The sequence below is a fragment of the Heterodontus francisci genome, chromosome 17, assembly GCF_036365525.1.
Source record: "Heterodontus francisci isolate sHetFra1 chromosome 17, sHetFra1.hap1, whole genome shotgun sequence".
Taxonomy (NCBI): Eukaryota; Metazoa; Chordata; class Chondrichthyes; order Heterodontiformes; family Heterodontidae; genus Heterodontus; species Heterodontus francisci.
Genome location: NC_090387.1, coordinates 51,344,967 through 51,363,929, shown reverse-complemented (window position 1 = coordinate 51,363,929; position 18,963 = coordinate 51,344,967). Strand labels below are relative to the sequence as shown.

At 46.6% G+C, this 18,963-nt stretch overlaps 1 protein-coding gene across 3 annotated transcripts in view; it reads left to right on the top strand.

Annotated features, from left to right (window-relative positions):
* Positions 1–1,486: 1,486 nt before the first annotated feature.
* LOC137378924 (dipeptidyl peptidase 9-like) overlaps positions 1,487–18,963 on the top strand; it is a 147,811-nt gene continuing 130,334 nt past the window's right edge. For all 3 annotated transcript variants that reach the window (XM_068049424.1, XM_068049423.1, XM_068049427.1), the window contains exon 1: positions 1,487–1,642. The gene's annotated coding sequence lies outside the window, so the exon portion shown is untranslated. The remainder of the gene's footprint in view (positions 1,643–18,963) is intronic.

Genomic DNA, 18,963 nt, shown 5'->3' with positions numbered 1-18,963 from the left:
TGCCCGTGCATTATCTCCAACACTCCAATGGATAATTCAGTGCGAAACTCTAATCCCTTTCACATCTCTTTTCTTTATATCCATTGCAACACTTTAAATGGCTGCTGCAGCTCTTTAAATAACCAAAACAGTGTAGCTTTCCGTGATAATTCAGCATGTGCAAGGTCACAGAGATAGAACAACTCCATGGATGAAAGCTTGCCATGAATATGTAGTCCAAAAATTCTGGTGGGAACAGCCATACACTACAAATCAATGGGATCTCCCAAAGTAGACTGTACACTCAGGCAACATGTTTTCACCAAGGAATCGCGTACACGTACTTTTTTTTTTTACTGATGTATTCAATTCCTACATTTTACATTTCTTAAATCCCAGGTTATGCAGCAAGATGACAGCTAGCGTATTGGAAGTAGGTAGCAGGATCAGTTGGAACTGATGTGAGAATGAAACCGGGCACTGGAGCTCGGAGTGCTGAGAGAAAGGGGATGGGGTGCTGGGGATCAGGATTTGGGAGGCCATGGTCCACATTTAGAAATGATTGGAAGAAACTAAAAAGAAACTCAAGCAGTTGGAGCTGTACCAGAATGCCCAGTATCCTCAGTAATTTACTTTTGATATAAGATCAAATAGGATGGGGCCAGGCTGCTGTCTGACAGTAGAATACAATCCTGAAAAGGAACCAGAGGTTGGGACTGGTCTTGGTGTGCAGGTAATAGAAAAATATCCCTTAGCTACTGGTGTACTGCTATGGCCCTGCACACATCACTAAAGGAGCACCTCAGCTGAAATTGTGGCTGAGCCACAATTTGTGACAGAAGGGAAAGTTAAGGGGGAAGGAACAAAGCAGATAAAAAGGAAGGGGGTTTATGTTTAAAAAGAAATGAGTGGGGCAAAGGAAGAGGCAAGTAAGAAAGAACAGACTAACTTGTTCCAGAGACTTGGACTCATAAAACTTCAGTGCAGTAAAAAAGACTTGAGTTTATATACCCCCTTCAGGATGATCAGATGTTCCAAAGTGATTTACAGCCAATGAAGTACAGTCACTGTTGAATTGTAGGAAATATAGCAGCCAATTTGCGCACAGCAAGTTCCCACAAACAGCAATGTGATAATGACCAGCTAATCTATTTTTGTGATATTGATTGAGGGATAACTATTGGCCAGGACACCCAAGCTCTTCTTTGAAATAATAGCATGGGATCTTTTACATCTGAGAGGGTAGATGGGGCCTCGGTTTAATGTCTCATCCAAAAGATAGGACCTCCAACAATTCATCACTCCACTGAAGTGTCAGCCTTGATTTTTGTGCTCGCCCTGGAGTGGATCTGTAACAAAAAATGCAAATCAGCCAGAAGGCTCCATACTGCATGTACAAAGTTTGCACTCCGGGCCGCGGTAGGCGCTGTGGGTCCTCCGGGCAGCAGGAGGCGCTGTGGGTCCTCCGGGTAGCGTAGCCGCAGTGGACCCTCCAGTCCGTGGGAGGCGCCTCCTCTCTGCGGGGTAAGGATGTTCCTGCGGCCGCCTTGTCGCGGGATGAAAGGCCGGGGCTGCGGCAGTGTGGGTTTCTGGCGCTGATTCCCGCTGTTGGTTTGAATGAAGCGAGAGGAGGAGTCCGTGTTATTTCCTGAAGCTGTGGAAGGTGAGGAGCGTGGAGGGGGCTGAAGGCGAGAGTCTGCAGCGGCCCAGGCCTACGCTTCGTACCGGTGCTTGTGTGACAATGAGCTTGGGGCCTGGGATGCAGCCAGTTCCTGGGGCCGGGAGCTATCCTGCGGCCGCTTTCGTGCCTCAGGGTCTGTGTACCCGGGCCTTGCCGCAGTTGCAGCCCCATTTCCTGCCTGTCCCGGGCTCTCGAATTGCAATTAAACTGAACCGTGAAATGGCTCAGCCCCTGCGGCACATTGGGACTGGGTGAGGGGTGGGAAGGAGAGGCTCCGGGACAAGAGGGTCGCGGGCCCAGTCCTTCCAGCTTCTCAGCTCCATATTTAGTATCTCCTTCTTATTCCTCAGTGAGTGATGTGCGGGCACCTTGTCCTTAGCAGGAGGAAAGCTGGCTTCAAGTTTCGGGTGGGGATGCTTCCTCAAAGATTAAACAGAATTGGTGGTCCCCTCGGAAAGTTCACTCTCCCCCCCCCCCCCCCCCGATGAAACTCCTGCATATTTGTAACGGATTTTTTAATTTAAATTACATTTTTAACATTTGCAGACTCCTCTCTTCTCTTCTCTTCCCCCCCCCCCCCTTTAACTTTATAGAATATGTGAAGGGTCGGTGAACCAAAACGTTTTGGGGAGGGGACACAACGCAAACCTGAGTCTCAAGGCCATTTGGCTGCATCTCAAACACTTGACAGGAGTTTTCACTCGAGAAATATCTTTGGGTTGGAAAGTCTGTTTTGAACCCCAACACAGTAGCTTTTCCCTTTGAGAGAATAAATCTGGGATACTTCATAAATCTTGCAATACAGCTTCCAATTTTGGGATGCTTTCTACCTTCACACTTTCATTTGTAAATTAAGGATGAGTTTTGTGCTATCTCTGATGGTTTAATGAGTAAATGGTGTGGCACTGAGCAATATGGAGTAGGGAGGCCCCAAGTGTGTGTGGTCATATGGGTTATCTGAACATGGGTAATTGTAGAAGTACTACAGTTGGCTTTGGTACCCAAGGGTTGAGGAGAGAAGAAAATAGTACTTTTGATGACTTTGGGCTCAGGTGTTAGGAAATGTAATTGTGCGGAAGGACTGGATTTAGCTGTGATGTCCCTATGGGCAATTAGTCTACTCACTGTCTAATCTTGCTCATGATCAAGGTAATTAGAAAAGACTTCTTATGTCAGGGGTCTTGTGATTCCACATACCTGTTCATGATTAACTGCAGGCCTTTTTGTCATGAATGGTGTTTAGCCTAATGTGTTAAAACATTGTTCAATGGGGATTGAAATGGGGGTGGTAGTGAATAATTGAACTCAGCATTACACAAACTTCTCTCTCAGATCTGGAATAACATTTGAATGGACGCTGGTTCTGTTCTTGAGATTCGCAAGTTGGGAAGCTCTCTGTTAAATTGTGTAAAAATTGTGCAAATATCTTATCTGTGCAGTTAATGTGTATTGATAATTTTCCAGCTAGTGTGTAGGAAGGCAGCTGAAGTAAGTTGGTACCATATAGCAAATATTCAGATGAATAGAAGACATGCCTTTTTTGCCAGTAGTGGTACAGATTGGCTGCTTGTAGTTTTGGGATTTTATACCTTGTCCATCCATTTATTCTATTTATACTCTCTTATCCTTGTGCAACCACTGAATTTGATAGTTTCAGTAAATAACATATTAGCCAGTTTTAAAGCAGAATTTGGGGTTGTTTCTTTTGCAGGGTCTGCACCTCCCAGTTTTTGGACTGGAGCCTCTTGTGCAGAGAATATGGGCAAGTGTTCAGTTGGTTATACCGATGTAGTGAACTTGAACTGGCTCGTTAGTTCATTGGGTAAATCAGCCATAAGTGATAAGTTGTGATTACTGCACGTTTTAATCTGTTGGATAAATATTGTGTTTGAGAGCTCTGACTCTTTGTTTCTGTCAATCCGTGCACTTCTTGAAACATTTACCAATTATCTTTTGTCACACTAAATTCGTGTTACAGGGAGTTTGTATAGAGAGAGTAGAAGGAGTTTTTGTAACAGTTTGATCTGTCGCTTGCGCATGTAAATACTGTTGTCATGGTCGCATAAGACTGTGTAAATAGCTTGGTGCCATTTGTTCATGGGGATCATTAGTACATCAGTTTTTTTAATTCCGTTCATGAATGTAGAAGCAAGAGATTGACTTGGGTTTCAGCAAATCTCAGTCCCTCTGATATTGTAAATTGTAGAAATTAAAACTGGACCCTGTTCAGACACACGAGACCATTTGGTCCGTTGTGCTGGTACTAGCTTTTTAATGAGCTTTCTACTCTCATTCCATTTCCTACTTTTCCTGTTGTCTTTTGTATTTTCCAAATACATGAGTAATTCCCTTACATTATAGTTTCAGCCTATAAAGTGATGTGGAATTCCCTTTCTAATACTCTGTCTCTCCACCTCCCTCTCCCATACAAGACTCTTAAAACCAATTTTTTGGCCACTCCTAATATATCCTCTTTCAGCTTGGCATCTGGTTTTATCTATGCTTTTGTGAAGCACCGTAGAACTTTTTCTCCATTAAAAGGTGCTGCATATGTGCAAGTTATTTAATTGGACATGGGAGGGTTTGTATAATTGACAGCTGTATGCAGCTTGTTACATTGGCTGGTGAATACCCACTCCTCAGGGAGGTCTAGTATCAAAAAGCAGGCCAGGAGACTGCAGTTTAACTACAGGCCTCACTTCTGCAGCTGCACTCCTGACCCTGAGCATTAGGGCCTTCTGGCTGCCGCTCTCCAGCAGCAGCATCAACTTCAGTGAGAAGCCCAAGGTCACAAATCTATTAGATAAGAGTTCCTTTAGATGTCAGCTGTGGCTCAGTGGTGCACTCTTACCCCGAGTCAGAAGGTTGTGGGTTCAAGTCCCACTTTAGAGACTTGAGCACGTAATCCAGACTGACACTCCCAATGCAGCATTGAGGGCACTCCCTTCAAAACAGCACTGTGGGTGTACCTACCTCACATGGACTGCAGCGGTTCAAGAAGGCAGCTCACCACCACCTTCTCGAGGGCAATTAGGGATGGGCAATAAATGCTGGCCTAGCCAATGACGCCCACATCCCTTGAGTGAATAAAAAGGAATACTGCACTGTTGGTGCTATCTTTTGGATGAGGCATTAAACATCCACCCCCTCAGGTGGGCACTAAAGATCCCTTGGTACTATTTTGAAGAGCAGAAAGAGTTCTCCCTGATGTCCTGGTCAATATCCTTCAACCAACATAATTTCAAAATCAGATTGTCTGGTTATTCTCACATTGCTATTTAGAAGTCATAGAGTCATAGCAAGATACAGCACTGAAACAGGTCCTTCGGCCCACCAAGTCTGTGCCGACCAACAACCACCCATTTATATTAATCCCATATTCCCTACCATTCTCCTACCGCCTTCCTACACTAGGGGCAATTTACAATGGCCAATTTACCTATCAACCTGCAAGTCTTTGGCTGTGGGAGGAAACCGGAGCACCTGGCGGAAACCCATACGGTCACACGGAGAAGTTGCAAACTCCGCACAGGCAGTACCCAGAAGCGAACCCGGGTCGCTGGAGCTGTGAGGCTGCAGTGCTAACCACTGTGCCACCCTATTTGAGACCTTAATGTGTGCAAATTGGCTGCAGCATTTCCAAAGCACTTTAACAGAGACTGCGCTTTAAAAAAAAAGGACTTAATTGACTTAAAAGTGCTTTTGGATGTCCTGACCCCCTGAAAGGTGCTATATAAATGCAAGTCTTTAGTTGTTGTTTGCTCTAGCAAAAATATAAATATATTAAGACTTTATTTAAAACCTACCAGTTGACCAAGCTTTAAGTCACTCCCTCCTAATATTTCCATCTTTGGCTTGGCATCTATTTCTTGTCTGATTATGCCTCAGTGAAGCACCTTGAGATGTTTTACTATTTTACAACAACTTGTGTTTATATGACCCCTCCCTATAAAACATTCCACATTTCAGTAAGTCTGGCAACATTTCTTACTGCTTCACCAACCAGGAGGAGAGAGCATTTGCGTGGTAGCATTCCTGCCACTGAGTCAGAAGATGTAGGATTTAAACTTCACTCCAGACAGCTGCAGTGAGTGGAAACCAGAGCTCCGGGTCTGAATACAGTGAATCTAGTGTCCAGTGGGTGTAAGTGGCCCCATCTTGTGTATGTGCTGTGGGAGCCCATAAAATCTTTCATATAAAACTAACTACAGGTGTAAAGTATTATTTTTCCCTCGGAAAGAGGGCTTGTATCGCGTGATCCTTCTATTAATCCGACTGTTAATCGAACATAGGAATTAGGAGCAGGAGTAGGCCACTCGACACCTCGCGCCTGCTCCGTCATTCAAAAGGTTCATGGCCGAACTGATTACTCCACGTTTCCACCTACCCTCGATAAGCTTCCACCCCCTTGCTTATCAAAAATCTATCTCCCTCTGCCTTAAAAATGTTCAAAAACTCTGTTTCCACTGCCTTTTGAGGAAGAGAATTCCAGATACACTCAACCCTCAGAGAAAAAATTTCTCCTCATCTCTGTCTTAAATGGACAACCCCTTATTTCTAGATTCTCCCACAAGGGGAAACATCCTTTCCACATCCACCCTGTCAAGACCCCTCAGGATCTTGTATGTTTCAATCAAGCTGCCTCTTACTCTTCTAAATTCCAGTGGATACAAGCCGCGCCTGTCCAATCTTTCCTCATAAGACAGGCCACCCATTCCAGGTATTAGTTTAGTAAACCTTCTCTGTACTGCCTCCAACGCATTTACTTCCTTCCTTAAATAAGGGGACCAGTATTGTACAGAGTACTCCAGATGTGGTCTCACCAATGCCCTGTATAGCTGAAGCATAACCTCCCTACTTTTGTATTCAATTCCCCTCATGATAAACGATAACATTCTATTAGCTTTCCTAATTATGTGCTGTACCTGCATACTAACCTTTTGCGATTCATGCACTAGGACACCCAGATCCCCCTCTAACTCAGAGCTCTGCAATTTCTCACCATTTAGATAATATGCTTTTTTATTCTTCCTGCCAAAGTGAACAATTCCCCACTATCCCACATTATACTCCATCTGCCAGGTCTTTGCCCACTCACGTAACCTATCTATATCCCTTTGTAGCCTCCTTATGTCCTCTTCACAACTTACTTTCCTACCTATCTTCGTGTCATCAGCAAATTTAGCCTCCATACCTTCGGTCCCTTCATCTAAGTCATTTATATAAATTGTAAAAAGTTGAGGCCCCAGTGCAGATCCCTGTGGCACACCACTCGTTACATCCTGACAACCAGAAAATGACCCATTTATGCCTACTGTTTCCTGTCAGCTAGCCAATCTTCTATCCATGCCAATATATTACCCCCTACACCGTAAGCTTTTATTTTCTGCAATAACCTTTGATGTGGCACCTCATCAAATGCCTTCTGGAAATCTAAGTGCAATATATCCACCGGTTCCCCTTTATCCACAGCACATGTAACTCCCTCAAAGAACTCCAATAAATTGTTTCAACATGATTTCCCTTTCACAAAACCATGTTGACTCTGCCTGATTACCTTGAATTTTTCTAAATGCCCTGCTGTAACATATTTCATAATAGCTTTGAACATTTTCCCCAAGACTGATGAGCTAACTGGCCTGTAGTTTCCTGCTTTCTGTCTCCCCTTTTTGAGTAAAGGAGTTACATTCACTATTTTCCAATCTAAAGGAGCCTTCCCCGAATCTAGGGAATTTTGGAAAATGAAAACTAATGCATCAACTATCTCATTAGCCACCTTTTTTTTTAACACCCTAGGATGAAGTCCATCAGGTTCCGGGGACTTGTCAGCCCGCAGCTCCAACAATTTGTTCAGTACCACTTCCCCAGTGATTGTAATTTTCTTGAGTTCCTCCATCCCTTCCATTTCCTGACTTACAGCTAATACTGGGATGGTACTGTGAATCCTTCCACACTAATGTTGAAGGAAAGTGAGAAAATATGAAAACAGCCAACCTTTGGGAACAGTCTTTAACTATTTACCTTCAAACCTTTCATAATTTTGAAAACTTCTATTAGATTCTCCTAGCCTTTATTTTGATTTTAAAAAAAAATAGTATTCTGGTTCAATCTTTTCTGTGCCCTCTCCATGGCTGTTATATCTTTCCTACAATAGGATGGAGAGAACTACACATCAGCTGGTGCCTAAACATTTCATACAAATATATGCATACTTTGTTTTGCTATTCAATGCCTCTGTATAATTAATGGTGAATCACAATTGCTTTTTTATAGCCTTTTTGCCATACGCTCTGGCATTTAATTTTGTGTCTGTATGCTTGGGTTTCTCTGTCTCTTCACTCTGTTAAGAATCTTACTATTTGAATAAACTTCCATTTAGTTATATCCTGAAATTAAACTGCATCTGCTTGCCCAGACTACTAACCTGTCTGTGTATGTCGTACTGTTCTGGATTCTTACTCATTTTGCCATGTCCCCTGCTGGTTTGGTATCATTCTTCTTGTGCCTGTCTAAATCATTGATTTAAAAAATGGGGAACAGCATACAGGGAAGTCCTGGCCTCTAGTATGGCAGTAACAATCATACAACAATAACCCTAAATTTGTGAGAAAGAACAAACGTTTTACAAGATCTAATCACCTGTTAAGAACATCGCAAAGCATTTTTAATTGATCTGAGCTGTGTATAAAGTGCAGTCATTGTTGTAGTGTGACTGCCTTTCATACCTGTATGTTTGCAGCACTCCTTTGTGTGCATTTGGTGCAAGGATATCACAATTGTGCTTAAACTGAGAACTTTTATATCCAGGTTCAGTTCTTGGTCTCTGCTGAGTAAGTGTGGCTCTATGATTAGCCTGAGCATATTGGGTGAGGGAGGGGACTGATTTTCTGCAGTTCCCACTCATGAACATTATCCAGTGCCCCTCTGTTGGATGGCGCATGTGGATTAGGTCAGGGCCTATACCTGGATGAAGATCAGCTGTGATATCCTGCTTATAGTTGAACATCCTGCCCATGTTCTCTTTCTACATTGATCTGTTTGTGCTGTAGACTCTTTCAGCCCCACTGGGCTCAGATGAAGAATAGCCATTTATGTGATGCAGCTGCAGCTACATGGACCTATAGAACTATACCCCAACAGGAGTCAGCATCTTCAAGGGGGGAAAACAAAGGAGGAAGCTAAAGATATAGTTTTTAAAAAAAAGTTTATTTTCCATTATTTCAAAGAAAGAACTTACATTTATAGTGTCTTGCATATAGAAATAAAAATATATAAAGGAAAATAAATAATTAAAACACATTAAAGATGGCAGGACAGGTGATGTGTCATGGCTGCAGCATGTGGGAGTTCCTTGATGCCAGTGTGATCCAGGGCCAACACGTCTGCAGTATGTGTTTGTGGCTTGAGGAGCTTCGGCTCATTGTCATTGAGCTGGAGGCCGAGCTGCAGACACTGTAATACATCAGGGAGTGGGAAAGTTACCTGGGCACTTTGTACCAGGAGGTGGTCTCACCTCTTAGGATAGGGTCTTCCGGTTTGGTCAGTGATCAGGGACAAGAGAGTGTGTGGCGGCAGGTAAAAGGACCAAGTGGGCAGGAGTGCAGGAGCCTCAGCCTTTGCGATTGTCCAACAGGTTTGAGGTTCTTTCAGCTTGTTTGGATGAGAGTGGGCTGCAGGGTGGATGAGCTAACTGACCATGGCACCATGGTACAGGAAGCCATTCAAGTGCAGGGAGCAAAAAGGAATGTAGTGGCAGTAGTCGACAGTATAGTGAGGGGGATTGACACTGTTCTCTGCTGCAAAGAGTGAGAGTCCAGAAGGCTGCTTTGCCTGCCCAGTGCCAGGGTTCGGGACATCTGCTCAGGGCTGGAGAGGAACTTGGGGTGCGAGGGGGAGGATCCAGTTGTCATGGTCCATGTAGGTACCAACGATAGGCAGGACAAGGAAGGAGGTTCTGCATAGTCAGTATGCGGAGCTAGGCATCAAGTTATTACCCTAGCCACATGCAAATTGGCATAGGGCAAATAAGATTAGAGAAATTAATACATGTCTCAAAGACTGGTGTTGGTAGAAGTGGGTTCTGGTTTGTGGGGCACTAGCACCAGTACTGGAGAAAGTGGGGGCTGTACCGTTGGGACGGTCTACACCTGAACCATGCTAGGGTGGGGCTGGTGATCTGGGTAGAGATGAGAAATGATAAAGGTAAGAAGTCGCTCCTGGGAGTGGTGTACAGCCCCCAACAGTAATCTCATGGTAGGACAGATTATAAAAGAAATAATAGGAGCTTATCAGAAAGGTACAGCGATAATCATGAGGAATTCTAATCTACATATAGACTGTAAAAATCAGATGGGCAAAGGTAGCCAAGATGAGTTCATAGATTGTTTTTGGGATAGTTTCTTAGAACAGCACATTCTGGAGCCAACCAGAGAGCAGGCTATGTTAGACTGGTATTATGCAACATGATGGGATTAATTAATGACCTCATAGTGAATGTGCCCCGAAGCAGCAGCGATCATTATATGATTGAGTTTTGCATTCAGTTTGAGGGAGAGAAGAATGGGTCCAAGCCTAGTATTTTAAACTTAAACAAGGGCAATTATGATGGTATGAAAGCAGAGTTAGCTAAATTAGGTTAAGGGATAGGTCAATAGAGATGCAGTGGGAGACATTTAAGGGGATGTTTCAGAATACACAGAATAGATACATTGCAACGAGAAAGAAAAATTCCACGGGGAGGACCCACTATCCATGGTTAACTAAAAAGTTAAAGATAGTATCAAACTTAGAGGAAAAGCATATAATTACGACAAGATAGGAGGCAGGTCAAACGATTGGACAGAATATAAAGAACAGCAAAGAATGACAAAGATTGATGAGGGAAAAATTAGTACGAGAGAAATCTGGCTAGAAATGTAAAAACATAGGGTTTTTATAAATATTTAAAAAGTTAACAAAGTGAGTGTTGGTCCTATAGAAAGTGAGTCTGGGGAATTAATAACGGACGCAAAGGAGATGGTAGGTGAATTGAACAGGTATTTTGCATCAGTCTTCACTATAGAGGATATAAGTAATATTCCATTAATAGCTGTAAATCAGGAAATGGGAGGAACTCAAGAAAATTAGTTAGCAGGGAAGTGGTACTGAGCAAATTGTTGGAGCTGTGGGCTGACAAGTCCCCGGGTCCTGATGGACTTCATCCTAGGGTCCTAAAAGAAGTGGCTAGTGAAGATAGTTGATGCGTTTTAATTTTCCAAAATTCCCTCGATTTGGGGAAGGTTTCATTAGATTGGAAAATAGTGAATGTAACTCCTTTATTTAAATAGGGAGGGAGACAGAAAGCAGGAAACTACAGGCCAGTTAGCTTAACATCTGTCATGGGAAAATGTTCGAAGCTTTTATTAATGATGTTATAGCAGGACACTTAGAAAAATTCAAGGTAATCAGGCAGAGTCAACATGGTTTTGTGAAAGGGAAATCGTGTAACCAATTTATTGGAGTTCTTTGAAGAAGTGATGTGCTGTGGATAAAGGGGAACTGGTGGATGTACTGTACTTGGAGTATAATATGGGAAAATGTGAAGTTGATCATTTTGGCAGGAAGAATAAAAAAGAAGCATATTATCTGAATGGTGCGATTGCTGAGTTTTGAGATGCAGAGGAATCTGGGTGTCCGGGTGTCCTAGTGCATGAATCGCAAAAGATTTGTCTGCAGGTTCAGCAAGTAATTAGGAAAGCTAATAGAATGTTATTGTTTATTGCGAGGGGAATTGAAAACAAAAGTCGGGTGGTTATGCTTCAGATATACAAGGCATTGGTGAGACCACATCTGGAGTACTGTGTACAGTATTGGTCTCCTTATTTAAGGAAGGATGTAAATGCATTGGAAGCAGTTCAAAGAAGGTTTACTAAACTAATACTTGGAATAGGTGGGTTGTCTTACGAGGGAAGGTTGGACAGGCTAGATTTGTATCTGCTGGAGTTTAGAAGAGTAAGAGGTGAACTTGATTGAAACATATTAGGTCCTGAGGTGTCTTGACAGGGTGGGTATGGAAAGGATGTTTCCTCTTGTGGGAGAATCCAGAACTAGAGGTCACTGTTTCAAAATAAGTTGCCCATTTAAGGCCAAATTGATTAGAAATTTTTTTCTGAGGGTCGTGAGTCTTTGGAACTCTCTCCCTCAAAAGGCAGTGGAAGCAGAATCTTTGAATATTTTTAAGGCAGAGGTAGATTCTTGATGAGCAAGGGGGTGGAAGGTTATCAAGGGCAGTTGGGAATGTGGAGTTGAGGCTACAATCATGGTGGCTGTCCCTTCAGTTGCCTTGGCCCTTTGCTCTAGAATTACCTCTCTGCTTCTCCACCTCTCTTTAAGACAGTTCTTAAGACCAGATTTTTAACCAAGTTTTTTGGTTATCCACCTTGTTATCTCCTTATCTGGCATGGAGTCAAATTTTATTTGATAGCACTCCTGTAAGTTGTCTTGGGGTGTTTCATGACTTTAAAGGTGCTACATAAATGCTCGTTAATGCCTATAAAGTTATGGTTGATGAGCAATATAGGCCGGGCGCCAAACAAGCTGCCTGCTGTTCTTCAAGCAGTACTGTGGATCCTTAAGCTGAGGCCTGTCAGCCCCACTGGGATTGTGGCCCCTTCCTTCCCTGGCATTGTGGCCATCTTCTCCTGCCCCCCGTCTCAGTACTATCCTGGAGTGTTAACCTAGATTATGTCCTGAAGTTCTGGAATAGGGCTTGTACTCAAAACCTTCTGATTCATAAGTGAGAAAGTTACCACCGGATCAGGTCTAAGCTCTACAGTCATACCACATCCAGTCGTAAATGGAGGTGGACAATTAAACAACTAACTGGAGGAGGTGGCTCCACAAATTACCCCATCCTCAATGATGGGGGAGCCCAGCACATCAGGGCAAAAGATAAGGCTGAAGCATTTGCAACAATCTTCAGCCAGAAGTGCCAAGTGGATGATCCATCTCGGCCTCTTCCTGAAGTCCCCAGCATCACAGATGCCAGTCTTCAGCCAATTCGATTCACTTTGCGTGATAGCAAGAAAACATGAAGACACTGGATACTGCAAAGGCTATGGGCCCTGACAATATCTCGGCAGTAGTACTGAAGACCTGTGCTGCAGAACTTGCTGTGCCCCTAGCCAAGCGGTTCCAGTGCAGCTAGAACACTGGCATCTACCCAGCAATGTGGAAAATTGCCCAGGTATGTCCTGTACACAAAAAGCAGGAGAAGTCCAACCTGGCCAATGAGCTCCCCATCAGTCTACTCTCGGTCATCAGTAAAGTGATGGAAGGGGTCATCGACAGTGCTATCAAGTGGCACTTGCTCAGCAATAACCTGTTCACTGATGCTCAGTTTGGGTTCCATCAGGGCCACTCAGCTCTTGACCTCATTACAGCCTTGGTTTAAACATGGACAAAAGAACTGAACTCCTGAGGTGAGAGTGACTGCCCTTGACATCACGGCAGCATTTGACGAGTATGGCATCCAGGAACCCCAGCAAAACTGGAGTCGGGGGAAAGCTCTCCACTGATTGGAGTCCTACCTAGTTGTGGTTGTTGGTCAATCATCTCGGCTCCAGGGCATCACTGCAGGTAGTTCCTCAGGGTAGTGTCCTGGGCCCAACCATCTTCAGCTGCTTCATCAATGATCTTCCTTCAATCATAACGTCAGAAGTGGGGATGTTCACTGGTGATTGCACAATGTTCAGCACCATTCACGACTCAGATACTGAAGCAGTCCGTGTAGAAATGCAGCAAGATTTGGACAATATCCAGGCTTGGGTAGATAAGTGGCAAGTAATATTTGCGCCACACAAGTGCCAGGCAATGACCATCTCTAACAAAAGAGAATCTAACCATCTCCCCTTGACATTGGATTACAATCGCTGAATCCCCCACTATCAACATCTTGGGGGTTTCCATTGACCAGAAACTGAACGGGGCCAGCCATATAAATACTGTGGCCACAAGAGCAGGTCAGAGATTAGGAATCCTGTGGCGAGTAGCTCACCACCTGACTCCCCAAAGCCTCTCCACCATCTACAAGGCACAAGTCAGGAGTGTGATGGAATACTCTCCACTTGGATGGGTGCAGCTCCAACAATACTCAGGAAGCATCCAGGACAAAGCAGCCTACTGGATTGGCACCCCATCCACAAACATTCACTCCCTCCACCACCGACGGACAGTGGCAGCAGTGTGTACCATTTACATGATGCACTGCAGCAATGCACCAAGGCTCCTTAGACAGTACCTTCCAAACCCGTGACTTCTACGACGTAGAAGGACAAGGGTAGCAAATGCAGTGGAACGCCACCACCTGCAAGTTCACCCCCAACCAAACACCATCCTGACTTGGCACTATATCGCCGTTCCTTCACTGTTGCTGGACCAAAATCCTGGAACTCGTCCTAACAGCACTATTGGTGTACCTACCCCACATGGACTGCAGCGGTTCAAGAAAGCTGATCACCACCACCTTCTCGAGGGCAGTTAGGGATGTGCAATAAATGCTGGCCTAGCCGGCGATGCCCACATCCCGTGAATGAATTTTAAAAAAACTGAACTAAACTGGCACTTGGAATTAACATCAGAGAATTATTTTAGGAATGGGAAGTTTTTTGGGAGGTTTTGTAACCAATTAGAAAAGACATATATAGTGCAAAGACTAAATCTTAACATTTGAAGAAAAATACCTTTTCAGTTTATTTTCCTTAGTTTGCCTGTATTCTCGAGAATGAGATGTGATCTTATTAAAACTTACACAATTCTTGCAGGGCGTGATAGGGTGGATGTCGATAGGATTTTTTTCCCTGGCTGGTGAGTCTAGGACCAGGGGACATGATCTCAGAATAAGGGGTAGGCCATTTAAGTTTGAGATGAGGAGGAATTTCTTCATTCAGAGGATGGTGAATCTTTGGAATTCTCTACCCCAGACGATCAGCCATGATCTAATTGAATGGCAGAGTAGGCTCAGCGGGCTCACTGGTTGACTGGTTGTCTCTGTGTCTCTGTCTTGTGTGCACTTCTCTCTCTCTCGCTCTCTCTCTCTCTCGCTCTCTCTCTCTCTCGCTCTCTCTCTCTCTCGCTCTCTCTCTCTCTCGCTCTCTCTCGCTCTCTCTCTCTCTCGCTCTCTCTCTCTCTCGCTCTCTCTCTCTCTCGCTCTCTCTCTCTCTCGCTCTCTCTCTCTCTCGCTCTCTCTCTCTCTCGCTCTCTCTCTCTCTCGCTCTCCATCTCTCTCGCTCTCTCTCTCTCTCGCTCTCGCTCTCTCTCTCTCTCTCTCTCGCTCTCGCCCTCTCTCGCCCTCTCTCGCCCTCTCTCGCCCTCTCTCGCCCTCTCTCGCCCTCTCTCGCCCTCTCTCGCCCTCTCTCGCCCTCTCTCGCCCTCTCTCGCCCTCTCTCGCCCTCTCTCGCCCTCTCTCGCCCTCTCTCGCCCTCTCTCGCCCTCTCTCGCCCTCTCTCGCCCTCTCTCGCCCTCTCTCGCCCTCTCTCGCCCTCTCTCGCCCTCTCTCGCCCTCTCTCGCCCTCTCTCGCCCTCTCTCGCCCTCTCTCGCCCTCTCTCGCCCTCTCTCGCCCTCTCTCGCCCTCTCTCGCCCTCTCTCGCCCTCTCTCGCCCTCTCTCGCCCTCTCTCGCCCTCTCTCGCCCTCTCTCGCCCTCTCTCGCCCTCTCTCGCCCTCTCTCGCCCTCTCTCGCCCTCTCTCGCCCTCTCTCGCCCTCTCTCGCCCTCTCTCGCCCTCTCTCGCCCTCTCTCGCCCTCTCTCCCCCTCTCTCGCCCTCTCTCGCCCTCTCTCGCCCTCTCTCGCCCTCTCTCGCCCTCTCTCGCCCTCTCTCGCCCTCTCTCGCCCTCTCTCGCCCTCTCTCGCCCTCTCTCGCCCTCTCTCCCCCTCTCTCCCCTCTCTCCCCCTCTCTCCCCCTCTCTCGCCCTCTCTCGCCCTCTCTCCCCCTCTCTCCCCCTCTCTCGCCCTCTCTCCCCCTCTCTCCCCCTCTCTCCCCCTCTCTCCCCCTCTCTCCCCCTCTCTCCCCCTCTCTCCCCCTCTCTCCCCCTCTCTCCCCCTCTCTCCCCCTCTCTCCCCCTCTCTCCCCCTCTCTCCCCCTCTCTCCCCCTCTGTCCCCCTCTGTCCCCCTCTGCCCCCCTCTGCCCCCCTCTGCCCCCCTCTGCCCCCCTCTGCCCCCCTCTGCCCCCCTCTGCCCCCCTCTGCCCCCCTCTGCCCCCCTCTGCCCCCCCTCTCGCCCCCCTCTCGCCCCCCCTCTCGCCCCCCCTCTCGCCCCCCCTCTCGCCCCCCCTCTCGCCCCCCCTCTCGCCCCCCCTCTCGCCCCCCCTCTCGCCCCCCCTCTCGCCCCCCCTCTCGCCCCCCCTCTCGCCCCCCCTCTCGCCCCCCCTCTCGCCCCCCCTCTCGCCCCCCCTCTCGCCCCCCCTCTCGCCCCCCCTCTCGCCCCCCCTCTCGCCCCCCCTCTCGCCCCCCCTCTCGCCCCCCCTCTCGCCCCCCCTCTCGCCCCCCCTCTCGCCCCCCCTCTCGCCCCCCCTCTCGCCCCCCCTCTCGCCCCCCCTCTCGCCCCCCCTCTCGCCCCCCCTCTCGCCCCCCCTCTCGCCCCCCCTCTCGCCCCCCCTCTCGCCCCCCCTCTCGCCCCCCCTCTCGCCCCCCCTCTCGCCCCCCCTCTCGCCCCCCCTCTCGCCCCCCCTCTCGCCCCCCCTCTCGCCCCCCCTCTCGCCCCCCCTCTCGCCCCCCCTCTCGCCCCCCCTCTCGCCCCCCCTCTCGCCCCCCCTCTCGCCCCCCCTCTCGCCCCCCCTCTCGCCCCCCCTCTCGCCCCCCCTCTCGCCCCCCCTCTCGCCCCCCCTCTCGCCCCCCCTCTCGCCCCCCCTCTCGCCCCCCCTCTCGCCCCCCCTCTCGCCCCCCCTCTCGCCCCCCCTCTCGCCCCCCCTCTCGCCCCCCCTCTCGCCCCCCCTCTCGCCCCCCCTCTCGCCCCCCCTCTCGCCCCCCCTCTCGCCCCCCCTCTCGCCCCCCCTCTCGCCCCCCCTCTCGCCCCCCCTCTCGCCCCCCCTCTGCCTCTGTTTCATGTGCTCTCACATCCTCTTGCTGCCTGGCGGTCTCTGTTTTGCTGGCTCGCGCTCGCTCTCTGTCTCGCTGTAGTATGCGCTGCAGCGCTCTGGCTTCGCACTCCAGCTCGGGTATTGAGAATTAACTAACATAATGACCACTACACTGGAAGTGTGCTAAATCAGCACAGATTAAGAATCAAACCTAAATGTGTATGGATCAGTTCTACATCATGTGAAACATTTATATATTTAACATCAGAAAAGCTCAATCCTATTTTTATAAACTTGCGATTATATTTCGGTTGAAAAATCATGTATTTCAATATAGGATTTTAACTGAGAAACCAGCCACATGCACTGGTGGTTAGGACCACTGAGCACTTTTGTACATACAGAGCTATCTATATATTCCTGGAAAGGGTTAAATTCCAAGGATTAGAGAGTCAGAAACTGCTATTTTTAAGTGCGGATTAGCAAGCAATGTTTCTTTTAAGTCCTGGACTTTGATGAACAGGCTAATACTTGGGCTGGATGGTGAGTTTTAATCTCAATGCTCTGACCACAATTAAAGATTGGTCATAATAACGAAACTAAATTTAAAAAGTGAAAAGATTTAACAGTAAGAAAATTCTTGCAACAGTAAGCCAGGACTCAAGGTCACTGTTGATTACAGTATTTAGATCAGTAGTACATTTTCAAAATGTATTGATCCTGAATGGTAACAATTTCTGACGACTCCTTTTGATATGGTGAGTTTGAAATGCAGTGCTGGAGATGGCGATATTGGTGAATGAACACCTGCAGGTCCTTGTTCAGTTCAGGAGGGCTCTGAGTTGGGGTTCCCAATTGCAAGTGGGAAGGCTGTTAGCAAATATACAACTGGGCTTCCTTGTTTGAGGTTCAAAAGGATATTCATTCAGAGATTGGTTTCCTTGAGATGAGACCAGATATTTAATTCTGGATAAAGAATACCAGCTCTAATCAGAAGGAGCAGAACTTGATAGTAAATATGAGAGTTGGGTACCTGGTTGGGAATCATGGTGCAATCTGTAAATGTGCCCTTGTATATCTGATTTCCACAGAAGCATAGTTGCATAAGTTCTTGTGTTGGCACAGTAATGCTGCGTGGATTCTGAGCAACCTGATGAAAATGGTACCCTGGGATGCTGCTGTGACTGGGTTGGAATAATTTTCGACTCTCGCACAGATGATCTGTAAAATATTTCACAAGTGTGTGGCAGCACCATCACTGGAACTAACTGGTCTAACATTCCCTTTCGGGTTTCAATTTGGCTGTTTAGCCTTGGTCTTGCTGTAGTTTTATACAGAATTCAAATAGGGAGGTGGTCTGAAGCTGAAGAACTTGATTCCAGGATACTCTACAAATATCATCTATTAAAATGGAATAAAATCTGCAACTTATTTAAAAAATAATCCAGGAAAGCCTATTTGCCCCAGTAACTGCAGGTTGCCTGTCTTTCCTGGAGCTTTTTTAAAATACTTGTTGGGATGTGGGTGGCACTGCATTTGTTGCCCATCACTAGTTTCTGTGCGAAGGTGATGGGCTCTTGAACTGCAGTTTCTCAGTTTTGTGCTCCCATGCTGGTGATACGTCTTGGATTCCATGATTTTTGACGCAGCAAGATTATGGTAACAGCATTATGTGTCCAAGTCAGAAGTGTGACTTGGAGGTGATCGTGTTTTCATGATTTTGCTGTTCTTGTCCTGGGTGGTGAAGGTTATGGGGCTCGGGTTGCTGTTAAAGTAATAAATACAAACTGCATCAAGTATTCCTTAGAGGAACAATGCAATGTCCTGTACAGGTTCAACATCTTATTGTATAATCTGTATTCTATTCCATAAGGTATGCATGCTGTCAAGTAAAACTTAGCTGTGCTTGATATTTTGATAAAACCCATTATGAATCATTTCAAAATGGATTAATACAGGAACAGTTTAAGGGTTGCAGTACTTCCAATATCCAAGGAATGGGTTTTCTGCATATCTCGTATGCCCTATTATCTAATATGTTGCTTTTCGAAGTAGGACTCCCTGATGAGTACAATATTGCAGCTGATGTGGCTCAATGTGCAAGCTCATGAGACCCTTCTGTTATTTGAGGAGCGAGGAGATATTCTTTGTCTTGTTTGCGTTTGAGGTGAAGCCGGAGAGGCAGAAGGCAAAATTAAGAGTCCACACTGGTCATCTTGTATTTAATTCCAAAAATAAATGCACTGTTTTC